At 36.8% G+C, this 21,883-nt stretch overlaps 1 protein-coding gene across 10 annotated transcripts in view; it reads left to right on the top strand.

The window, feature by feature from the left end:
• The window catches only part of MAPK10 (mitogen-activated protein kinase 10), a 441,578-nt gene that overhangs the window by 191,337 nt on the left and 228,358 nt on the right, over positions 1-21,883 (top strand). For all 10 annotated transcript variants that reach the window (XM_072942909.1, XM_072942895.1, XM_072942942.1 and 7 more), the window contains one exon: positions 2,307-2,421. The gene's annotated coding sequence lies outside the window, so the exon portion shown is untranslated. The remainder of the gene's footprint in view (positions 1-2,306; positions 2,422-21,883) is intronic.

Here is a 21,883-nt window from a genome sequence, read left to right as displayed (position 1 = left end):
TAAAAGATCATGCTGCATATTGATTGAAAGAGAAAATGTGATTTAGAATTGGAGCTTGGATTCTCAGAAATTTACCTGTCTGTACATATTTTCATAGCAAAGTTGTAAGGTTTTGACTAAAGATTTTTCAGTTTGAGTACATTTTATCCTTATAAGAAAAATCAAGGCAAAGAGGGGCAAAGTGGAAAATCTGTTATGTTTTAGATTCTACCCCCCCGCCCCATTTAATGAAAGAGAACTCTATTTCTAATTATGAATCTCAGTAGAAACTCTAAATGGAGACTTCAGATAATACTGAAAATGCCTTGATCAAAAGAAAAGTTTTTAGTTGGAAAGGGGACTGCAAGTTTATAATTTTGATAGAGGATTTTCTAGTTGAATTGACATTTTAGATTCATAATGAGTCGCTATGGCCTTTCTCACTGATCTTATCCCTGGTGACTAGGAGATGTGAAACCCATAAGCTTATAGAACTAATGCTCCAAGAAGTGGAAATTAAAGTTTTGAATGGAAGAAGAAAGGACTGAAGTTTGCTTAGAAGCGTTCCCAACCAGTAGCTGCTCCAAAACTCCATATGGTGTGCAAGTGTGAAGTAAAGTTCTCCCCCAGGGCCATCAGGCATTTGCAGAGTACCCTGCTTGGTAATAAACAGGAGTTTTGCTATAGTGTGTGTGTGTGTGTGTGTGTGTGTGTGAGAGCACGCGTGTGTGAGTGCATGTGTTTATGTGTGAGAGAGAGAGCGAGGAAGCAGGGAGATAAACCCCCCACCCCACAACTCAGCAATGACTTAAATACACTAGGAATTCATCTTAGCAACTTGTCTTCATAGAAGTAAAACTGCCTCCTGGTTTTTGGATGTTAACCTGCCTGGGTGCTCCATGTGCTTTCTGAAAATGAGTTTCTTAAAGTAATTGTCTTCTCATACATCAGAGATAGGATCTGAAAGTTTGACAGCGAGGTAAGGCTCAGGCCTGTGTATTTGGCGTATTTATTCAGTGTCTTTGCTTCCTCTGTCACAGCGCTTACCACACGCACTGCAGTAACTGCCTGTTCCTGAGTTTCCTGTGTTCTCTACTGCATCATCTCTGTCAGGGACTGACTGTGTCTGCCTCGCACATAGTAGAGACACAATCGATACTCCTTAGATGACTGTCTCCCATGTACAGGGCTAAGTTCTACAGGTGAAAGAGTTTGGGAAACTGTAATGCAGCATTTCTGCCATTTGGAGTTCATAATTGTTTATGGAGATGAGATTAATTAACAAAGATGGTGTATGATCAAGGGCCCATATTCAATAAATATAATAGAGATTCGGAGAAGAAAGAAGCCCACTCCTCTGAGATGGCGGTAGGCCACATTGGGATGGTGGGGTTGGGCGGTGGTGGGGAGATGTGGTGGGGGAGGAATTCCAGCAGCAGTTGTAAGCACTTGGCCGGGAAAGGGACTCTTCCTTGGGGCAGAGAGGACGTTTATTTGGGGAATGGTGACCATACTTTCTAAACTAGAAATCAAAAGTTGTGGTTTGATAATGGGTAGAACATTCATTGGAAACTGGCATACTCCTAGAGAATCTGGTCCAGTATAATGTCAAAAAGTAACAGTTGCAGATTGAAGTTACAGACCCACTTTTGTAACTAGATCAAATTATGGGAAAACATACATACATGCATCTCATTGTAGCTTCAGACCAATTTGAGTTTGGTTTTATTATATCTCACATGCTTTAGAGATGTTCGAACTTCTCCACCTCCTTTTATCCATAGCTTTTTAACCTGTTGTTCCATATGAACCCATTGAAATGCAATTGATTTACAATGTTTCTTCCTTCCTTCCTTTGCTTTTTTTTTTTTTTTTTTAATAATGGAGACACTGGGGATTGAACCCAAGACCTCGTGCATGCTAAGCATGTGCCCTACCACTAAGGTATAATACCCATCTCCAAGCCCATTGTTCTTCTGTGAGAACAGATTGTGCAAACATATAACAGTGGAGCTGTCCCAGTTGAAGCTGAATAGGGTGCCTTCTATCACAAAACCAAAGCCATATCAACCAAGTTGACAATTACTAATTGGGCTTATGTTCAGATTTTAAAATATCCAGCTATTTTGGTGTTGATAACACCAAAGTCCTTGTGTTTGTGATAAATTTGAACCGAGTAAACTACCTTGAGATGTTTTATTCCCTCTCTCTGCATCCTTCAACCCATAACTCATTGTTTTTGTCAATGTTCTTATTTTCTAAATGCAGGTGAAATCCCCATTTAAATATTAAAATCAAACTTGACCCTGTTTTTGCTTTGATTTTAGGCTAGCGTGAGAAATACCAACGGCAGGACCATCTCAGATCTTTGTTATGGCAACTCAGGCAAGAAGCTGTTGAATTAGAACCATTTCCTATAGATGAGAAACCATACAAGCAGTGGTGAGTTGCAAATTTAAAAATGTTCCTTGGCAGGAAACATGTGGTCTATGTAACCAATTTAAATATTGCATGTAATTTAGTGTATGGATCTGAAAAAATACTGCTCCAAATACTGCTCCAAATAATGTCAACTAAAGAAGTGAAAATCAATAAGACAGAATGTTTAACTTATAGTGTGATGCTATTAATACCACATGTAGGAGCTTGAGGTCTTTTCGTGCATGAGTGCATCATACAAAACCCTAAGTAAGATGGCTGCAATGAACAGTTTCATGTGGCTGAGTAACAGATGGGTAACAGTGTTTTTGCAACATAATTCTAGTTTTTACTGATTTGTCCCCTCAGGTAAAAGAATTGGTTCTGAGATACATTATAATGCTTAATTCCTTTTAGAAACACACACACACACACACACACACACACACATATATATATATATATACACATTCCTATATAAATATATAGGAGTATATATAAGAATGTAATATATACTAACATAACATTCAGATCTTTAGAAATAAGGGAAGATAGATCATAAAATTCAATTTATGGACATTTAGCCTACAAATTGTTTGCTTAATAAAAGCAGTATTAAAAATAGATCCAGTTGCTTTGCTAGTTGGAATAATTGTAAAACTGTCTTGTTATTTAATAAAAATATCAGCACACACAGGCCAAATATATTTTTTAATCAAATACTTGATGCTTCAGAGTCACCAATGTCAATAATCAATAGACTCCAGCAGAAACAAACCAGTCATAATCTGTCAAACTATATTTTAAGAGAAATAGAATATGACAGTGGTGCCTGTAAGACTCCAAAAGAAGCTGTTTTGAACTGGTGACCAATATTTCTCTTTCATTTATTTAGTGGCTTATGTAGGCTGCCCTTTGAATTAATGCATTACCTATAACTGCAGAGGACTGATGAAATTAACCTTATATTTATTTCACACCATGATTCTCATTACAGTCTGCTTACAATTATATTGAGATCTCAGATATAATAGTCATCACTACGCTGTGCTTAATCAATATGTATTAAACAAATGTTAGTTAGAAGGAGAATCATATGTAATTGCCAATAATTAACCATTTTGATTTAAAATAAGGGTGATTTTATGTGGCTGACCTTTGAGTTATGTGTCACGCCTAGTGTTGTAGAAAACATATATTGCTTCGTCTTAAACATGTATTCATTAAGGAAACGTTTATTGCAAATCTGTGGTGTAAATATCATCCTTAGCTCTTGGGACAGATAAAAAAAGAAGGTACCTGCCTTAATGGAGCTTTGTTTAAAGAATGTTGCACTTATAATAAAATATGCCATTAAAAAGGGAGTTGTTTCTAAAGAGTGTGGCACTTATCCACTGCTATTAAATGGGTAGACACAGGGTGCTAAAGAATGCACAGCGGCGGAGAGTCTAAGACAGACGGGATGGGGATTTGTCAAGGAAGGCTTCATATTTTAGCTGAATGTTAAGGACAGAGATTAAGCCAGAAGAGGTTAGCTAGAAGAAGGGGAACAATGAGAACATTTTTCAAGGGCCCAGAGGCTTGAGAGAGCATGATTGGGGCACTAGATGTCATTTGCTGTGCTGGGGCATAAATGCAGGTGGTAGAAATAAAGCTGAAGAGGGGTACAGGAGATATACCATGAAGGTTCTTTTAGATAAAACTAAGGAGTTTGTATTTTATTCCAAAATAAGGAACCTTTGAAAGATTTTAAGTAGAATGACATAATTAAACTTATTTTCTAGTAAATATCATGCACCTAAAAAGAGTGTCTAAAACACATGCAGTTTAAAGGATAATTATCAAGCAAACCTCATATAACCACCATTTATATTAAGGAATAACTCCCAATAAACCCTTTGTGCTCCCTTAAGATCATGTGCTTTTCCTTCCCCGCTAGGGGTAACCACCAGCCAGTGCCCTACCTCTTGTCACACTCATTCCCTTGCTTTTCTTTGCAAGTTTTCAATCTTGTAATTGTTACAGTATATATATATATATATATATATATATATATATATATATATATATATATATTCTTAGTCACCTGATTTTGCTAAACACTGTAAGATTCTTCTGTGTTGATGCATATAGTTTATTCATGCAACTTGTATAATAATCTATACAAGTATTATATAGTATATTATATAATTATATATTATATTATAAAATATGTTATATAGAATATATATATACTTGTATAGAATACTATCAAGTATGTATATTTTATATAGGTATATATAGTATTCTATTCATCAGTATATGAATATGCTGAAATTGACTTATCTGTTCCACTATTGATAGACATTTGGATTGTTTCTATATTACTTATTTGTGTGTGTGTGTATCAACCTGAGTTATTTATATATAAATATAATAAATAAATGTATATATATCTAAATAAAACTATTAAGTATATATATGATCCTTTTATGCTCATAGATTCTAGTATACATATGTGAGTTTCTCTAGGATATACATTTTAAGAAAAGGAACTACTGAGTTTTGGGGTATATGCACATTCAGTTTTTCTAAATAATGTCAAATATTTTTCCCAACTGGTTGCATCAATTTATATTGCCATCAGCAATACATAAGAAGCTCTATATCCTCACTACCGCTTGGTTTTTAAGTTCTTTAAAGTTGCTAATCAGGTAGGCACCTAATTGTACTCATGGAAATATTAATTTGCATTTTGCTGATTACTAATGAAGAAGACTATCTTTTCATTTTTTACTGGCCATTTGATCTTTTTTTGTGAAGTACCTGCTCAAGTATTTATGAGATTTTTCCTTCAAAATAATGACTAGCATTTACCGAGCTCTTACTGTGCAGTAGGCACTGGGCTAAGCACTTTACAAACATTTAATCTTCATATTATCCCTATGATTTATAGATAAGGGAACTTTAGGTTTAAAGAAGTTAAATAACTTGCTGACAATCACAACAAAGAAACAGTGGATTTCGCATTTAAGCCCAGGTCTTTCTGACTCCAGAATTCTTCAATTTTTTGAATAGTGTTTGGAAGAGGATTAGATTAGAGCTAAGGATAACTTGTAAGGTGCTATTGCAGGAATCCAGCTGAAAAATAATAAGGGCATAAACCAAAGAATCATCAGAGTAGAACATAAGTACAAAGCAAGTGGACTCAGTAATGAATGTTGAGGGTGAAGAAGAGGGAAGATTTTAGAAGTCTCAAGTTTGAAGACTTGTTTGCTAGGTTGATTCAATATTAGTCACACAATGTACATTTATATTCCAGGTATTGTGTTAGGTTTTAAGAATACATTTTATGACTCCTTGATTCAGTGAGACATAAATTTAATTCATAGGATTATGAAGTTTAGGATCTAAAAAGACCACAGTATTTATTTGCGTCAACTCTTTACTATTTTAAAATGTGGAACCTGGTGTGAAAAGAGGTTAAGTGGCTTGTTCAAGATCACATGTTACCATCAGATTAAGAATAGGCCCTAAGCTTGCAAAGATTGCAAAGAAAAGCAACTTGCCTGCTTCTAAAAAATTAGTAAGTTAAAGCAAAATCAACTTACTTTATCTCGCAAACATTTTTCATGCCACTTCCCTTTGAAATAAATCTATTGCTACTGCCAGAATTGCCCTCATCATCATTGTTAGCAGGTTTATTATTGTTATCATTAGTCTAGCATAGGATCTTCTTGCCCATGATTCTCCCAATGAAACCACCAGATCTGATTTGCAGTTGTTGCCATATATCTGCCCTGCGTACTTTGATACGCTCCATTGCCTATGTAATAAATTCCCTTCTCCTTAAAATATACCATTGTGCCATCCACCTCCAATTTAGGAACTGATGATCTCTCCAATAGCCTGGGGACACCAACGTGCTTCAGTCTCATCACACACTCAAGTGCTTCTTACTTCTGTGATTTACTTCATACTGTCTATTCTGTCAGTAATCACCCCATCTATCCTTTACTTAGCCACTAGTCATCTTTTAAGACCTTTGTGTTTCAAAGGGTGGTCTGGGGACCAGGAGCCTGTACATCATCTGAGAGATTGTCTTGATCATAATTGCAACATCTCAAGTCCCACCTAGAACTACTGACTCAGAAGCTTTTGAACAAGATTCTCAGGTGATTTAAAGTTTGAGAGGAGCTGCTTAGGCTGACTTTAGACTTCATTAGATGTTATCTCCTTCCAGAAACCTTTCCTGACTCCTTCCATTAAGCATCCCTTCCTGGTGTTCTCACGGTAGCCAGTGTATGTCTTTCTCACTGCATTACCGGTGTTTCATTAACTGTTTTTATGTCTGTCTCTCTACCTTAGACTGTGAATAATTTGAGCCAGATCTAATTATCTTTGACTTTTCCATGCCTAGCACACTTAGTATTACATGACTATTTGTTGAATGGTTAAAAGACAGATGAAAAAGCAAGATGTGTATTGTGTGTGTGTGTGTGTGCGCGCGCGCACATGTGTATAGCAGAGGCAGGAAAGAGAAAAAACAAGGAGAAAAAAAAACATAGCCAAAGGGACTTTGTAGAGAAATAACTAGACTACGAAAGACATACGAAAAGTTGTATGTCTGAATATGACCTGGAAAGCAGCCTGACAGAGAGTCTACAATCTTATTTAAGTAGATAAGGTGATAAATATGAACATTGTTTGCAAAATCCTTCAGAATCAGTGATTACCTTAATTTCTCATAATTTCCCATATAATAGTATGGTTATGTTATTGTGGTTGAGTAAATTTTGCCAAAATTTGTTTTATTTTACTAAACAAAGTGTCTTACCGTCCTTTTAACTAGTCAGAAACTGTTTGGAATATTGTGTGAAAGAGGAGAGAGGATGCTGGTTGGTTTTGAAGTTGCACAGGAGACAGAAGTAAGAGGCCACTGAGTAGAAGTAAGAGGCCACTGAGTAGAAGTAAGCACTGTATATAATGGGACTTTCTGGTGATTAAAATGATTTGTCAGTCTGTGCTTTTTGAAAAGTAGAAAACTTGCCAGCATTGCAAGTATTTAACTATTTTCATGGTCAACCAAATATCAAGAACTTTTTAGAGATGCTGCTACTTTATATGAGGGATTGAACTAAGTGACCTCTAAGGTCTAAGGTCTGTATGAATTATGTGTCTATATTTGTTCAAAGAGGTGCAGGAAGATGAGAGTTATAATAAAGATTATAATAGTGGATAACATTTATTGAGTGATTTCTTTGTGCCATGCACTGTTCAAAGCACTTTGCATGCACTGATTTGTTTAATCGTCCCTGAAATCCTACTAAGCATTTACATGTCATGAAGCTGAAACATTGGAGGTTTAGTAACTTGACATAGGTCATGCAACTAGTGGTGGTAAACCCAAGGAATCCATTTCTGGAGCACTTCCTCTTTTATTACCATATGGTATCCTTCTCAGAATTAAAGGTAAAAGCTGGACCTGAATGGAGCCTTAAACACAAATGTGATTTGAATTCCAGGTAATAGGAAGAACAGGGACTTTAAGAAATTATAACAACATAAAGTAAAAAGAGATAGAAATGAGCATAACAAGTTTGTGGAACCAAAAGTCTTACAAGTGGGATGAAACAGAGAATAGATTTATCATTATAGGGCTGCTCTGTTTGGCTTCTCAGTGGCTGCAAGTTACTCAGATGGGAAACTAAATCCTTAGGTTTATTTAACCTTACTAAGATCAACATAAGTAGCCCTTGTATTGTATACAATTTTAAAGGGTTTTCACTGTTTGGTGATACCTTAGGCTATCTCTTAAGAAGATAGATTTGGGACTTCCATTGTTTGAGAGGTCTCAAGTAATTTGATGTCAGATCAGGAAAATAATAATCTTTTCCTGGAGCTTATTTGAAGAATGAGTCAGTATAAATTTTAGGATATTTCAGATTCTTCATAAAGAATTCTCTGTATTCTGATAAACAGTATAACAGAACTATTACTAAAATAAAAGTATGAGATATTAATGAAGATTTGATTAACATAAATCCTCAGCTTATTGGGAAATTGAGCCTACAGTTTAACAGCATTCATTACATGTAATAATATATTATTTACAATGTAGATACCAGAAATGATGGATGCCAGATGTTTTGAAGTTTTCTTTCTAGTTGTACTTTTGGAAGGTCTAGTTGGTTTTTTGGTGCTTTAAATCCTTAAGGCCCACTTTGAAATGCCTTTAAGTTTGAGAATGAATAACCTTGACGGTATTGTCTTTACAAAGTCATTATAAATCTTAAGAATCAACATAATCCTGCTTTGGAATGTAGTTTATTAAGGTTTAAAGATATTATACCCCCCCTTTCCCCACTCCATAAAAGAAAAGATTGAATAAAATGTATTTGGGAAAAACTATGTGAAATAGTGGGTAGGAAACAATTAGTTTAAGCTGTTTTTCATTTTTTATGAATTTCAGCCAAATATATCATGTCATGTGTCTGTTGACTATCCTCTTGCCAATCAGGGTTCAGGTCAGCAGTGTGGAACGTGGCAGGCAATCAGACCTCACATGCTGACTTTTTTCCTAGTCTTGTTCCTAAGTATAGATGTCTGACTCTGTGTTATGATCTAAGGAGCCAAAACACCCTCTGGTCCATAACTCTCTCTGCTTCTGAACCTGATACAGTGTGTGAAATTTCCCACTTACTCCTTTGGTTGAAGACTGTTCCTATTAAAATAGAAATGTTATGAGGTAAATTGGTTGGCTAGCTAGCCTGATAAACTAACTTGAGTTAAGGTATGAATTGGTGATAATGGGTTTTGAATCTAGGTAATATCCACACTTGGATAAATGTCTTAGTGCATTAACACCGAAGACTAAAGAAGTGCAATGTATGGGAAAGATTTTTATATAGGAAGGGAATCAAGACTGGTCTGAAAGAGAGTGCTTTGTAGGGGTCAGCAGATTATTTAAACTTTTCACTGTATTGTCTCTGGAAAAGGAAGAGGACTTGATGTTGGATTCTCATTGCAGCTTTGTCATGAATTAATATTCCTTTGGGCAAGTCCTAACCTAGCTGAGTTTCAACTGTGTGTGTGAGGGAGTTGTGATAGATGATATTTAAATTTCTCTTTAACTCTAAAAATTGTATGGATTAAATTGTACAGATTGAATTAAAGCATGGGATAATAATGCCCAAAAGGCCAGGCCAAGTGGAGTACCTTTGTGATGGTAGCCTTGGCCAGTGAAGGGGCTTCATGGGGATGAAACGCAGCTTCACAGACAGGTAAAGGGGAAGATAGGCCAGATGGAGGCTTAGAAGGGCCTGGAGGACAGACTTGCCTATTCCCAGTTTTGCTTTGGCCCTCTCCCTTTTGTTATCTTTAGCTTAATTCTACCCATTCTCACTCTAAATCTGGAGATACCGTATTTTAGTTATAGGAAGTCACTTCTCATTATTGAGACTTGATTATCCATCAGGAAGATGGTTTATGTGTGGGCAACATTTGACTGCATCTATTTTACATATTTTTATCTTTATTAAAATTATCCTCTGCTATGAAGGACTGGTCTGCACAAATGTTTTTTCAATGATCTATTTATGAGAGGAGTTTGTAAAAATCTGACTTTAAAAATCATGATTTCTAAGCTGTATTGAAATTTACCAACACACCAGGTGAAACTATTGACATCTTAATCACCTTGGATGTCACATCAATACAACACAATTCACATGAAGGTTAAGATATTTTCAATGGGTGGATTACTATGGCCATCTCTGAAGAATGAGTAAGACACAGCTCTTCCTTTTTTCCCTCCCTCTCTCCTTTTCTTCCTTCTTTTTTATCTGTTCCTCCCTCCTACCAACTCTCCTTCCCTTCTTTCCTTCCTTCCTTCTCCTTCAGATATTCACTGGCTACCTCCTCTGTGCTAGATACTGCCACATCAAAAATAAATTCATCTGACACATCGGACAGAGAGTTCCTTTAACAGAGGGTGAGTTCAGGGAGCAGTGCAAATGACTCAGCCACCACCCAGACATTCTCGACTGGGGCACCACATAATGACATGAGTCCCAGTTCTCCCAGGCAGCAGTTCTCAGACTTTGTGGTCTCATGATTCCTTTATACAACTTAAAATTATTAAGAAACCTGAAGAACTTCTGTTTATGTGGGTTATATCCATTGGCATTTACCATATCGGAAATTAAGATATAAATTTGAAATAGATAATTAAGAATTAGCAACAGTGAGCCTGTTACATATGATAAATAAAATAATGTATCTTTTAATGAAAACTGCTTTTTATAAGTCAAAAATAATTGTGACAAAGTATTACATTTCTGCAAATCTACTTAATGACTGGCTTCATGGAAAACCCCTGAATTCTCTTATCTACTTATGCCTTCAGTCTGCTATTATATCATACAACATGCAGCCTCTGGAGGGCTCTACTGTACATTTGAGAGAAAATGAGAGTGGAAGTGGCCAACTATGTCTTAATAGTATTTGGAGTTAGTTTTGACTCAGGGACCCCCCTGAAAATGTCCTGGGGACCTTCAGGGTATCTGTTTACTATACTTTGAGAACCACTTGTAAAAAGCATCTCTTATAATGTGATAAATTAACATCTCTTTTATGCATATAGAATGGTACTATTCTCAGAAAAATAGAGAAAATAGTGTGTTTGATCATTCAGAGGAGGAACCCTAGACAAGAAAAGTCTGTAAGATTGTAGCTTCCACGAAGCCAGAGATCTATTTCTCTTTTTTACCTATTAGCTGTCACAGGGCCTGATGTATCGTTGACTCTGTGAATCTCAATGATGGAACATTCTAGTAAGGCAGATGTATTTTCATTAGTCACAATAACCCTAGGTGGAATATGGTGAGTGCTACAAATAATGTTAAATGGGTCTTGTGGAGTTGGAGGGAGCCCCATTTTCCACTGAGGTTTTAGAAGGGATTCATGGAAGAAACAGGATCAGAGTGGAACTGTGAAGATGATTTTAGTAGTCAGTGTTGGAGTTGGAAAGACTACTTCTAGAAGAGGGAACAGAATGAGCAAAGAGAAGTGTGGACTTGGGTTCAGAAGTTTAGGCTTGGGTGACCGAGGCACAGAGGAGATGGTAGTCAGAGATATGGCTGGAAAAATAGACTGAGGTTCTCAGTGCTCTAGGAAGGAATCTGGGTCTGTTTCCACAGATAGTGGAGAGCTCCTGCTGTTTTCTGACCAAGTTTAAGAAAATGAATCCGGTAGCAATAACGAGAGTAGTTTGGAGAGGGGAGAGAATGGAGGCCGGCTGAGCTATTAGGAGGGGGGCGCTGAGAATCCAGCATGGAGAAGAGTTAGTAAGAATCAGTGGAGAAGGATCCAGTAGATAAAGAAGGCCTCCACTTCGGTAGTTTGGAGTAAGAAGTTGCAAAAGAGATAGGGCTTCAGTCAGTAAGGAAGGGGAATGCCAGATTCTTTATGATTTCATTGTAGACCCAGCCACAGTATTACTGAGCAGTTATACAGAAGTCCTTGGACTTTGGTTTCTCCATATGTAAAATGCAGCAATGGATTGCTTGCCAATTTGTGTCACAAGAGTTCATGTAAAGATTAACGAGCTCTTTGGCAGAAAGGCACTCTATTAATCTCAGCCATCAATAATAAAAATGAGAATGTTTGCCAGATGCTTTTGCTCCTATGTTGAAGGCTGCTATGCAAATAAGAAATACTGCTTGGAACTATTGTCACTGTTAATGATAGTAAAGTCATCACCATGAAATGCCTACACAGCAAACTTACTCTCTGTCAATTCCAAAGTGGGAAGATGAAACCAGGCATGGAAGTCCATTCCATTTTGTCTATTATGAATCTTGCTATTGTAAGCTATTTTCCTGGTTAGGAGGGACATCATTTTAAGAGTATTTGAATTTCACTGAATCTCATTACTTCCATCACTCTATTCTGGTCAGGTTTTTCATCACTATCAGAGGCCTCATTATCCTGACTTCTCTGCGCAGGTAGAGGTGGTACTACTTGATATGTGCATTTGTGTTCTTGTTAATTGTGGCCACTTCTATTAATTTAACACACAGCTTTATAGCATGGTGGTCAAGCATGTAAACTCCAAAGTTAGACCATCTGGTTTAAACCCAAATTCTATTATCTCACTTGAGATCCTGGTTAATTCACATAATCTCTGAAGGAAACAGATGTTTCCTTATCTGTAAAAACGGTGCTAATAAAGATGGTGATCTTGTGAGGTTATTGTGAGTGTATGAATACAAAACACAAGGCATAAGGTACTCAGTAACTGCCAGGTTTTATTCTGTTTTTCATCAAATTTATTACTGTTATCATCAACATGTCTTCTTCTTTAATCGGGTTCCTGTTCCATACCTTGTTAATTCGTTATTTGTTTACTGGTAGTTAATTTGTGACCATACAATTGATCAGCAGCTTTTTCTTTATTTAGAATAAACTTTTTGAGGAATCCCCCAAATCTTAAATTTTATTCATTATTTTATATATATATATATGTACACACACACATATATGTTCATATATATGTATATATATATGTATGTTATATTCCTGCCAGGCTTTCCCTTGCCTAGCAAATCAGGTATTTAATTCTGCTGTGAGTATAAAGGATCCAGTAACTTGTTCTAACCATCTAACTGGTATTATTTCCCATGGCACATTGTTATCCTCCCACACAACCATCTTGTAAAGAAAATTTGCTGGCCATCTTCCTTCTTGACTCTTGTATTTTATTTAATCTTTTCCCAAGGTCTGTAACAGTATGTTTCTGTCCTTGCTATCAATCGTGTCTCTCTGGACTTCTAAAGGCACCTTCTCATATTAACTCAAACCTTTGAGGCCCGTTGTAACATACACCAAACCCTTAATACGTAATGTTGAAGCTCAGTGAGTGTTTGGAGCTACAACCAAACCTGTGCTCTGCTCACTAAACCAAAACTCATTTTTATAATTTGCATAAATATCTCAAGAATTGTTGGACTGCTGTGCTCCTGCTCAGCACATTACTATTGATACATGATGCTTATAAATTCCTGTGAGTTTCGGCTGAATATATCATTGACAGATTCTCCTCTTGTCTTAGTTGCATGGGTGACTGAATATTTATCCACCATCTCTCTCTGCATTGTCTCTAACTTCCATGGGGCAGAAACCAGAGGAAGGCAGTGGTCTTGCTTCCTATGAAAAGTTGATCCTTATTTGCTGATAGTGAATCTGTTCGAATTGTAGAGGACAGAATGAAAATGACTACTGAAAATAGCTGCTATTAGAGGTGGGATGATGACTGAGTAGTGAGGCAAATCAAAATATATTAGCATTTAATCAATTCTTTCTTTTATGATTCTAAAGTTGAGTATCAGCCTTAATCATTCTGGTTTAGAAGTTGTTTAGCTGGATATACCAGGAGGGAGTTTCCTTTTTGAAAACTGTCATACTCCATCTGATATTAGGTCACTGAAGTTTAAATTTAACACCTCAGCTTTACACATCTTTCAATATGAGGTTTACTTACTTTAGCCGTCTGCTAATTTTGTGATCTTGGCTGTGTTAACCAATGCCTGATTTCTTTGTTTTCTCACTTGTAAAATAGGAACAATAAATGTATGTGTCTCATAGGGTAGTTTTGAAAATTTCGCTTAATTTTTTGCAAGAGATGTAAGATAGAAGAGATTTAAAGTTGTTAGAACAGTGCCCGGGACGGAGCAAACTTCAGTACCCATTAGCAAGTATTATTTATTACCCATCTGAAGTAGCATGGTGGTTTAGACCTTCATTCTGGAATCAGACTTTTGGACTTGAGTCCTAACTCTGTCGCTTACTGCCTGGGTAATTTTGGAGCCCTTCATGACTTCTCTGAACCTCTGTTTCATTTATAATTGGGACAGTAACAGTACCTACTTAACAAGGTTTATGTAAGGAATAAATGGAAATCACTTAGCATAATTTTCACTGACTATTAGATATTATTTTTATAATCCTTATGACATGAATTATATAGTAATCATAGTAGTAAATGCTTATAGAGAACTTACTCTGAGCCAGGCAATGTCCCAAGTACATTACACATATTACCTCATTTATTCTTCACAATACCTTACGGTAAGGTAGGTACTATTATCATGCTCCTTTTACAGATGAACAAATTGTGGCACAGAGAGGTCAAGCAACATGTTCAAGGTCCCAGAGTTAGTGAGTGGCGGAGCAGAATCTGTCCTCTTCTGTATTACACTTTATTGACTCTTGTGAAAAATAAAGAAAAATGTTGACTACAGTGTCTGAAGAGTGAAATTAGACTGTTGGACTAATGACTGAAGCTCTCACTGTGTCCTGTCCTCTTTCAAACTCTTAATGAACTCGTCTACAAAACAGAAACAGACTCGCAGATGTAGTAAACAAACTTATGGTTACTGGGGGTAAGGGGGTGGGAAGGGATAAATTGGGAGTTCAAAATTTTCAAATACTAATTACTATATATAAACTAGGTAAACAAATTTCTTCAGTATAGCACAGGGAACTATATTCAGTATCTTGTGGTAATCTCTAATGAAAAAGAATATGAAAAGGAATGTATGTGTGTATATGTATGACTGAACTATTATTCTGTACACCAGAAACTGACACAACATTGTAAACTAACTATACTGCAATAAAAAAGTTAAAAAAAAAGAAATAGTATTTAACATTAAATTAAAAACAAAAAACCCTAAATCTATTCATGTGGTCAGTTAAACCCGGTTAAAATGAAGATTGATAAGTAGCTCTGGGGAAGAAGAGAAGGTGAGGCAGTTCGTAATAGGGAAAACTGAAGTCTCCATGCTTGAGGAAGGAAGGGAAGCCTCTAGTCCTCTGGCCTCAGATAAGCTCCTTTTGTCCTGGGATGAGGTGAGAGGACCGGTTTTACATGAAGACTTCTGCTCTGATTTAGCTCCAACTTCTCCCCTTTTCCTGCTACTTACTTCAGTCATTGCACGGCTCTGTCTGAAGCCCCAGGCAATCACATACATTTACTATTTATTTATTTATAAAGAAAATAAATGTGATTTTATTCTACTTTGTGGTGCATATGTCCCTGGTGAGCCAACCTTTGTCCTGGGCTGCAGCCCTGCTTTTCTACTCCATGGAACAGAATAGTGCCTGACTGCGGGGGACAGTGTCAAAGGGCTTTGGCTTTCAAGTCATACAGATCAGATACTAATTCCCAGTATGACACTGGGCAATTAGTTAGCAACTTGAAGACTTGGTTTCCTTATCTGTGAAGTGGTCATGTTTTACATAGCCATAGTTTTTGAGGGAATTGAATGTAAAACATTTTAGTATGGTGTCTGGCTAGAGCAGGGAATTACATTTTATTATCGTTATCATAACTCTAAAACTTTTGAAAAAGATTGGTTTGCTTTGGCTCATTACCAGGCAGTTTCATATAGAAATAACTAAAGAAACTCAGTTATTATCATGGCAAATGCCCTGGGGTACTTTTAATAAAATAAAATAAATTTTATAATAAAATAATGCCATTTGCAGCAATATGGATGAAACTGGAAAATGTCACTCTAAGTGAAGTAGGCCGGAAAGAGAAAGAAAAATACCACATGATATCACTTTTATGTGGAATCTCAAAAAAAAAAAGACGAACTTATTTACAAAACAGAAACAGATTCACAGACAGAAAACAAACTTACCGTTCCCAGGGGAAGAAGAGGGTGGGAAGGGATAAATTGATAGTTTGAGACTTGCAGATACTAATGTATATATAATAGATAAACAGCAAGTTTATACTGTACAGCACAGGGAACCATATTCAATACCTTGCTTGTAGTGACCTATGGTGAAGGAGAACATGAGAACAAATGTATGCATGTTCCTGTGTGACTGGAGTATTGTGCTGTAGTCCAGAAATTGACACAACATTGTAAACTGACTGTGCTTCAATAAAAATATATTAAAAAATAAAACAAATCTTATGTTCATCCTCATTAGCATGTATGCTCTGGGATGACACCCCTCTCCACCCAGGTTTGGGGAAAGCAAGCTGTGAAAAGGGTATAGGGTTGGGAAGTGCAAGAAAAAAGTGGGTCTAGAAAATAATACTCTGCTGTTTGTATAAGTGAGATAATGTATGTGGATGTGCTTTGCAGATTCTCAACTTCTTTGCAAATATAAGATTAAAAAAAATTTCCGTAGAAATTCTGACAAGAAAAAAAGTATGGAATTAGTTGAGTCAACAAAGGCAGGGAGCAGAGGAAGTCTTGCATGATGTGCTAAGGAAAGTATGATTGGGTTGGAGGAAATCAGAATTTGAGCAATTGGATTATTAGAAAAAGGCATGTAGATAGATCTTGGAAAAGTGTATATGATAAGGATAAATTAACCAGTCTGATAGTGTTTGAATATTTTGGTAAATCAGTAGGGGTTTGAGTGCCAGGTAGAGGAGTCTAAATGACATTCAGTCAGTCTCAGCCTATCCCAGCATCAGTGCTTGGTCCCATATGCTGATTCAGTTGGTGATCCAGGAAAGCAGAAAGCAGCATTTTCTTTCATTATATGCAGAGTGGCTATAGCAGATAAATTGGGTGCCCTGCTTCAGCTCTTGACTGAGTCACTGATATAAAGACTATTTGCAATAATCCCTCTTCTTGGGTTGTGAGCTTGGGTGCAGATGTCATGTTGGGTGCAGATGTCTACCATATTATGGACCTAGAATTTGCACCACTTTCCACTTCCCCATTCTCTCTCTGATATGAGGCAGTTTCTTCTTTATGACTCTTGAACACAAAGGGCTTATTACCTGTCTTATTCTAGACATCCACTCATGCAAGTATGGACAGAGACCTTGAAAGTGCTTGAGGTATCCATCTGAAGTGACTCAGGTATGATTTGCCTTTCCTGGGTGATCGAAGTGATTATCAAACCTCTATCACTAGTGCAAAAAACTGTTTCTTAATTTAAGCTGTGGCAAGACTCCTTAATGCATTAAACTTACCACGTGGAGGTACAGGTAATCTGGATGCACCGTAAGTTACCATATTGATTCCAAGGATAGATTTCATTACATTTATTCATTCAATGAATATTTATTAAATACTAGCTATGTTCTAGCTGTGGCGATACAGTAATGAATATAATGAACGAAAAAAATCACCTCTGATCATCTCTGTCTTCATGAGCTTATGTTCTGGTTGAAGCAGATTGACAGTAAACCAGAAGAATAAATAAAATATGTTGTATATTAGATGTTTGAAATGGTCAAGGAGAATATTAAAGCAGGAAAGTGGATTGGAGAGTGTGGTAGAGGTTTAGAATTTTAGATACGGTGACAAGGGAAGGGCTTCCTGGAGTGTTATTAAGCAAAGACCTTCTTTGATAGGTCTTCATGAGCATGTGTTCCTTCTCTGCACGATTCTGTGTTTGTCCCTTTTAAAGCTGTGTACTTGATACAAGTGATAGCTCTTCCTGGATAAGTCCTCTAAGTCTTACCTTCCCAGATAAGACCCTCTACTCAAGGGTCTGTGGGTGCCCCTAACTGCTTGATAGAACCTCCAAACAAGTTCTCGAAAATCGCTTGTAGGAGAAAGTAGAGTTGTCAAGCTTAAGTGAAAACATTCGATTCTGCTTAAGACCAGGTCTCAAGCAGCAAAGGCCAACTTCCAGAGTTAGTCGCAGTGATTTAGCTTTCCCCAGATATACTTACCACTAATTTAAAAGAAAACATCTTAAAACATTTTTATTGTCTCGCTTCCATGAAATTGATTCTTCCCTAACTTAGGAATTATCTGACATTAATTTATAGAAATAATTTCATGTTCTAGTTGTTTTCTAAATGTTATTGTGTGACATTTCTTTGCTCATTCATTTATTATTTGATCTTATACTGATTTCAACATGAATTATGCTTGTCTTTTTATGTTAGAAAAGTCTTTTGATTCTGGTTTGAGTTCTTTTGACTAATTTCCAACTCAGGGGGCATCTCTGACATTATATGAGCTGTGTGATATATTATTGTTTGCAGGGAGATAGAGAGACAGACATAAAGATAAAGAGGGAGAGAGGAAGGAGGAGGAGGAGAAGGAGGGAAAAAGAGAGCAAGAAGATGAAAAGCCAAATGATTTTTAAAAACCTCTTAGCCTGTCATTTCTATCTGTAGTGACATTATTTGGTTGTTGTTTGTTACCTTACACTCTAAGGCAGGATCATTATGGACAGAGTATAAATTTTAAAAATAACTCTTCACATAGTGTTTATATTCCAGTGTCTTCAACATGTTTGCTATAAAGGGCGTTTAGCTTTAGTTTCTAAGAGCTTTGTGATCTTTTAGTTTGAACAAACTTCAATGCCTAGCACAATGTAACACAGACAACAAATAATTAATGTTTATTGGCCAAATTAAAGTATATATCAGGGGTTATCCCACGTATTTTATAAGTTACCTTTTGCTGCATCAAAGCTATTCAGGGGACGTTGGAAGTGCAGGTTTGGTGTGTGCAGATGGGCATTGACAGTTAAGGCCCGCAGAGAATCTAATCAGTGAGTGCAGGTAGAAAATTAGGCTATCTTTCTTCCTCTTTCCTCCCTCCTACTTCTTCCTGTTAGCATTGATAATCTCTCTCTCTCTCTCTCTCTCTCTCTCTCTCTGTCTATTTATATGTATGTTTTTGAATGCCTATTATTCTAGGTGCTGAGTTCAGAAAAGGTCTAGTCCTCATAAGATCCTAGTCTGGTGAGGGACACAGACATTTCCCTTCGTAGCATCTGTCGCAATTTGTAATGATATAATTTATGTGCATGTTTACTTTAGATATTTAAATAAAATATGAGACATATTACCAGGAGGGGGCTACAGTATTTTTGCAAGGGAGCTGAATATAGTTTAGGTGTCAGAGAAAGTCTCCTTGAGTAAAGATGGTTGGGTAGGAATTACTCGGATGAAGGAAGGAGGTTGGTGGAGTAGGAGAAAGTTTCTGACTGAGGAAACAGCATCTGTGAGGATCCAGAGGTGACAAAAAGTTGAAGAGCTGCAAGTTGTGCAAGAGAGAGAAGAAGAAGAAGAAATGAGGCTTAAGAAGTACGCACGGTCCAGATTCCATTATGAAGAGCTTTGCGTGCCATATCCATTATATTGCAGAAGAGTTTTAAGCACAGGGTTGGAAGCATGAACAGATGTGAGGGTTAGAATAATGTTCCCTTTGCTGTATGTAAAATGTTCAGAGACGGATGAGACAAACAGTGAAGAGACAAGGAGCTGCTGCAGCGGTCCAGGAAAGACACAGTGGTGGCCTGGACTAGCTGCTGTGGAGTTTGAAGAGAAGGGGCTGGATGTGCTCAAGGGATGTTTAGGGGGTTGGTAGAATCTGCAGGACTTGTTTGCATTTGGAAGATGAGGGGAATGACAGAGTAAAACATGATTCCTGGTTTCTGGCTTGGATGACTGTGTGGGTGGTGATTGCAAGTTTAGAGAAAAGGAACACTGGAGGAGGAACAGGCTTGGAAGGAAGATGAATTCAGCTGTGGACATGTTGAATCTAAGATATCCAGTAGGCAGTTGCATATGTATGTTTAGAGTTTAAGAAATAAGTGTGGGCTGAAGATTCCGTTTAGGCTTCATCAGCAAGGAGAAGGGCACTGTAGCCTGGGGAAGAGAGAATCTAGGAACAAACCTTGATAAACACCGACAGAGAAGGAGAGATCAGAGAAACAGGAAAATTATAACAAAAACAATAAAAGCTAAAATGTATATGACAATTACCAGAAATCAGGTACTATTTTATGTGCTTTTACATATATTAAATCAGTTTAATCACCTTGAGAGTTTGGTGCTACTGTTATCTCTGATTTTGTGGATGAAAAATACGTAAGTCCAAAAGAAGTCACGTGACTTACAGACAGTCACACAGCCAGTAGATGTCAGAACTGACTTAAACATAGGCGTTCTGGCTGCGGAGTTTGTGGGTTCTTTCTCCACCTTCTTCTGAAAGCCATGGTGTTGTGCTGTCCAGACACTCTGGGGAGAAAGGAAGTCTAGAGCCATGTCACAGCCTAGAGGCCAAGGAAGATCAGGGCTGAAAGTTGTCCATTAATTTTAATGACATTTACCACTAACAAGAACTTCTTTGCTGTCATGTTGGCCGAGAAGACAGATCACAGGAGGCTGAGGATCTCCCGGGAGATAAGGAAGCAAAGACAGCAGGTGTACTCAGTGTTGTCCAGATGTTTGACGGGTAGAGTGAGGAGAGAGGAGCTGGGAAATTCTGGATGACAGACTCAGGATAGGGAAAAAAAGTCATGGAAATGGATGAATGTGGGGGTAGACCAGAGAGGGGTTCTCTATGAGAGGAATAAATTTGAGACAAATTGCTTTTTCTAGAAGGCAGGTATGGCCCCAAATAATCATAAAAAATCCTTGATTATAATTTCCAGAATTTGTTGCTTTTTAAAAATCTCTACAGCCATACAGTAATTAGTTGACTGCCATTACTCGCATCAGCAGCATTAAATTTGGAAACAAAACCTATGGCCAGGATCATACTGATTTGTGATTTCTCTCTTGAGAATCTTGGGAACAAATAATTATAAGTTTTAACTGGGTATAACCAGACATAAATAGAGTGCTCTCACCTAGAACAAACGATAATCATATTTTAGTGCATTTCACTCCATTTGCTCATTTTTTCCCCATTTATTACAGATGGCAAGAGTTGCCTTGGGGAAGTTTCCCTAAAATTGCTTTTCCTTATAACTTCAAATCAGGTTTAATTTTGACCTTAGGCTTTTGTCTTAGAAGGTCAGTTGGACCAACATCCCTGCTGTAACCTCCAGATGATTAAGGAGTTCTTATGAAAGATTTTGTGGAAAGTTACAGGATGAACTGGCCTATTTCTCTGTGGGAAGGTAGGGCACAGGAAATGTCACAAATGCCAAAGTGGTACTGTGCTGTGTTAAACCACAAACAGTGCCTTTATAACAAAGGTGGATTGGAATGTGTTCTTTAATATTCTATGTAATTTGATGAGTGGTATCTTTCCTTTTTTCTATTGTAGAGAGCTGAATTACTGAGACTATCTACATATTTTTACTGAATCTAAAAGATGTATTAATTCCAGAAGTTTTTTCCTTCTTTATCTTAAATTCACAGCATGAGTTTGATGACCTTATGAAACTTTTTGGAATAATTAAAAAAAAATCCTCCTGGTGAAGGAGAATGATTTATAAAATGATGAGTTTAAGCTTAAAGTTGTATTAATGTAAAGTTCTATTTAAGATAAAGTTTGTTTAAAGTTTTATTAAATTGATTTCAATGTAAAATGCATTTAAATGTGAAGTTTTATTATTTTAACACCTTAACTTTGTTGTATTTGTGCTTTTTTGAAACATTCATAGTACATTTGTATATTATTTGAAGAAAAAAATAGTGTGCTATGAGTAGAGCTCTGCTATCTGCACTAATCATACCTTTTTAGGAAAAAAATGTAAGGTTATCACCTTC

The sequence above is a fragment of the Vicugna pacos genome, chromosome 2 (genome assembly GCF_048564905.1).
Source record: "Vicugna pacos chromosome 2, VicPac4, whole genome shotgun sequence".
Lineage (NCBI taxonomy): Eukaryota > Metazoa > Chordata > Mammalia > Artiodactyla > Camelidae > Vicugna > Vicugna pacos.
This window is presented reverse-complemented; position numbering and strand designations above follow the sequence as displayed.